Genomic DNA, 5015 nt, shown 5'->3' on the forward strand with positions numbered 1-5015 from the left:
TTCTTAAAATTGTACTTTTTTCTCAGAATGAAAAAGAAAACCTGGTTTGAAAATAACCTATGTGTGGATCTGGCCTTTGTCTTGTTTCCTTTCTTCCATCTCTGATCTTTTCCTAAAATAGGGATAAAAAAGAGACGCTGGAGTTCCAGGTTGGGGTTTAATATGTGATCTAATAACCTTTTTGTTTGAGGAATGATTGACTCCACAGGAGGAAAGTGACGCTGCGGCCAACTGACAGTTTGAAAATCACCTCAACGTCCAAACAACTGAACACTGCACACTGTTAACACCACAGGGAGACATTAGAGTGATTAAATAATATTTTGTCGTTTGTCTGTTTGTCAGCCTGCTGGTTTGTTATAAAAGTTTAAAAGTCTATGAAATGTGACACCTCCTCCTGCTCTGTTCCTCGCAGCATCACTCCCGTCCTCTTTACAGCTGGGTGAGTCAGAGGGGGAGGTGGCGGGGGTGCTGTGTTTGTGTGGGGTGATCTTTACACCCCCCGCTAGGGATCAGACAAACACTTATTAACTGAGAGGAATGCAAACAGGCTGGAGCTGCTAAGACGCAGGACAGCACAGGGTGGAGGGCTGAGGGAGGGGGGGATGTGGGGGGAAGAAAGGGAAAGGAGAAAAAGAAGAAGACCCTCCTCCCTCCCCCTCCCTTTGCTACTTGTAAAAACTTCCACCCAGGAGATTGAGCCAGAGTTTTCCAGAACAATGCAGCTCCTGCAGAACAACATAATAATAATAATAATAATAATAATAATAATAATAATAATAATAATAATAATAATAATAATAATAATAATAATAATAACAATAATAATAATAATAAACTTAATTTATTTTCAACAAACTGTGACAAAGATGATAAGATTTTAATTTCCTCCTTCAGAAGAGGGAGCTGCAGAGGAACGAGCTGCAGAGAAAGGAGCTGCAGAGGAGGGAGGTGCAGATGAAGGAGCTGTGGAGGAGGGAGCTGTAGAGGAAGGAGCTGTAGAGGAGGGAGCTGTAGAGGAAGGAGCTGCAGAGGAGGGAGGTGCAGAGGAGGGAGCCGTAGAGGAAGGAGCTGTAGAGGAGGGAGGTGCATAGGAGGGAGGTGCAGAGGAGTGAGCTGTAGAAGAGGGAGCTGTAGAGGAGGGAGGTACAGAGGAAGGAGCTGTAGAGGAAGAAGATGCAGAGGAGGGAGGTGCAGAGGAGGGAGCCGTAGAGGAAGGAGCTGTAGAGGAGGGAGCTGTAGAGGAAGGAGCTGCAGAGGAAGGAGCTGTAGAGGAGGGAGCTGCAGAGGAATGAGCTGCAGAGGAGGGAGGTGCAGAGGAGTGAGCTGTAGAAGAGGGAGCTGTAGAGGAGGGAGCTGTAGAGGAAGAAGCTGCAGAGGAGGGAGGTGCAGAGGATGGAGCTGCAGAGGAAGGAGCTGCAGAGGAAGGAAGTGCAGAGGAGGGAGCTGTAGAGGAGGGAACTGCAGAGGAAGGAGCTGTAGAGGGAGGAGGTGCAGAGGAAGGAGCTGTAGAGGAGGGAGGATCTGTCGTCAGTGAGGACAAATGTCAACAGATTGAGCAGATTAGTGAGTGTGAAGCTACACGCTGAGTGGAGGAATGGGAGGCCACATCAAGTGGAGGTGTTGAAGCTCTGTTTGCAAATGGATTTGCTTGTTTCCCAGCCCTCCACGTCTGTTTGCAAACAATCTGAACCTCTAAGATGTCAGAGGATGTGACGGTGTCACTGATCAGAACGTTGAACTTGGGTTGAAGATAATTTACAGGACTTTGACTCAGATCAGAAACAGTTTTACCACCACGAGGCATGTTCTGGTATAAAATATGTTGAAGGCAATATATAGGGTCCAAAGTGTGATGCATAAACAAAACAACCAAAGCTGAAAATGTGAAGAAATGAAGCCTGAACATTCAGTGTAAGACCAACATATCACCTTTTGTCTATAAAATTAGAGAAAATAGTGAGTTGAAATTGATAGATTTAAATGTGTGGTTGCAGCAGCAGTGCAACACTCCGTTTCAGATCATTTAAGTCAAACAAATGCAGCTATTTGGGACTTCTGAGAAGCTGAAGGCAGAAAATGTTTGGCATCTTTTGACTATTGGCCGTCTTGTTTTTCTGCAGCGTCCACATGCGACCTTTCACCATGACCTTGCTGGCAGCCGTCCCCTCGTTGTATCAGTCACTCCGTGTCCTCAGGCCGTGTTTTGCAAGTCAACAATTCCCATAAAGCAGAAGCACCCCGCCGCCCCTGAACCCAGCATACAAACGGCTGCTTATTCAGTGAGCAGATTAAGGAATCAGGGATCCTGAAAGGCCACCGCGCAGCCTCGGACTCTGGAGTTAAGCGGCCGTGAATGAGATGTGGCGACTCCAACACAAAGCTACTGTGTCACTCTCGCTGCTCTGAGGGGAATGCTGACGTCACGCCTCACAAAAGAGGGGGACACTGAGGCTGTAAAATATAGTAGCACGCCACAACCGATCCGAGTCACAAATCTCCTCTCAAATATCCACCAGAGCTGCTGCCAAGTGGCGTCTTTGTGCTCAGACGGAGGGGAGCGGAGCAGCATTTGCTCTGCGTCTCAGAGATCTACTCTGATACATATCGGCTGAAATATATTCTCTCTATCTCCTCATGGGTGGCCTGGTTTGGCCAGAGGACACAGACTTGCGGACTCTCGTAGTGGTCTCCATGGGGATGAGCAGGACTTGGGGAGGTATCCGGCTTACTGGAAACGTGGTTTATTGTTGACTTTCAGGAATGGGGAGGGGGCCGCCACTGTGAACTGAAACAGGAGGGGGGGTGGGACACACACACACACACTTCCTGGTAAAGTGAACATCGGCGTGTCAGGGGCCCAGAGTGTGACGGACAGGGCCCCGCTGACCATCACCTGCAGAATGACACTTGAAGAGACACGTACTGACAAAGAAACATAAAATGACTGCAAAGAGACTGTGTCAAAGTTTCAAAACAAACTTTTCCACGCTGCAATCAAAATACTTGTGATCTAACAGAAGCTTGTGTGACATGATCAGAGTGTGAACTGTGAATGAATGAGGAGCATATGGAGGGGATTAAACCGATGAATTAGGTCAATGTAAGTGTGAATGATGGTGGTTTTTGGTGGGATTCTTCAGTAAAGTAAAGCTGTTGTTTGGAGTTTTGTAGAAGGTGAGAGGATGTGTAAGAAAATACTGGAGAATACATGTATTATAGATGGTACCATTTGTGTTTGTTGCAACACAAAAATAGAAGATAAATATAGGAAAATGTAAACAAATGTTAAAGGAACAACATTTAATCAAAAAAGGAAAATTATATTCCAGCATGAAGTGAAAAATAAGTGGGAAAAGTCTTCTAGAATTGTCAAAACTAATTTCCCATTGCAAATCCATTAATACAGTTTTAAACATAATTTCATTTTACTTATAATAAAAACATTTTTGATTGCAGTGTGGAAAACTTTGCTCTGAAACCTTTTCTGTATAAATGCATGGTAAAGGGTCAAACAACAACAAAGGGACACAAAATAACTAAAAATGACCTTTAAATGACTGCTAGGAAAAACAAAATGTCCTGTAAAGAGAGACAAAACAACAACCAAGAAGATGCAAAACAACTATAAAAGGGGCAAAGCAACCACAGAGACAAAATATCACAAAATAATGTAAAATAATAAATACTAAAACAATTACAAAGGGACAAAAACAGCTGCAAAGACAAAAAAAGAGACTGCAACTAGAGGAAGGGGTAAAACAAACATAAAGAGACTAAAGATTACAACAAAGGATGCTGAACAACTAAAAGTAACAATAAAGAAGAGTCCTGAGATATAAAGGAGGGCAGGAGTTGTAAACACAATAACAAGATTCTGTTAGATGAGTTTCATGGACGAGAAGAACAAACATCAGATGACAGTTCATCACAAGAACTGAGGTTTCTGTTTGTGTGACAAATGTTGTGTTTTAGCTCCATCTGCTGGCTCTGGACCCTTTAAATACAGAACACACATACACACACACACACACACACACACGTCCATCCATCCATTCTCCTTAACCCCTTATCTGAACTCAGGTGGATCCCAGCTGACATTGGTTGAGAGATGGCTACACATTCACGCTCTCATTCACTCCTACGGGCAAGAGAGTCACCTGGGCATGTAGAGTCACTAATTAAACCTGAGCTGCATGTGTTAGGACTGTGGGAGGGAGCTGGAGGACCAGGAGAGCCGCAGGCCGGAGTCGAATCTGTGACCCTTTTACTGTGTGGCAAAATGAGTACTTTTACTGCAAAATAATATCTACTTTTACTCTACAATGAGTCCTTTTACTGTATAATATGTATTTTAACTGCAAAATTACATGTACTTTTACTGCACAATGAGTACTTTTACTGCACAATAACATGTATTTTATTTGCAAAATTACATGTATTTTTACTGCCCAATGAATACTTTTACTGCAAAATATCATGCACTTTTACTCCACAATGAGTACTTTTAACGCAAAAAACATGTCTTTTTTACTGCAAAAACATGTCTTTTTACTGCAAAATAACGTGCTTTTACTGCAAAACATCATGTATTTTACAGCAAAAACACATGTATTTTTTACTGCAAAATATCATGTATTTTTTTACTGCAAAATAGCATGTACTTTTACTGCACAATGAGTGCTTTTACTATAAAACATGTACTTTTACTGCAAAAAACGTGCTTTTTCTGCACAATGAGTACTTTTACTGCAAAATATCATGTACTTTTACTGCAAAATAAAATGTCCTTTAACTGCACAATGAGTACTTTTACTGAAAAATACCAAGTACTTTTACTGCAAAATAACATGTACTTTTACTACACAATGAGTATTTTTACTGCAAAATAACATGTATTTTTACTCCACATGAGTACTTTTACTGCAAAAATCGTGTGCTTTTACTGCAAAATAACATGTACTTTTACTGCACAATGAGTACTTTTACTATAAAACATGTACTTTTACTGCAAA

This window comes from Centropristis striata, chromosome 13 (assembly GCF_030273125.1).
Source record: "Centropristis striata isolate RG_2023a ecotype Rhode Island chromosome 13, C.striata_1.0, whole genome shotgun sequence".
NCBI classification, from domain to species: Eukaryota; Metazoa; Chordata; class Actinopteri; order Perciformes; family Serranidae; genus Centropristis; species Centropristis striata.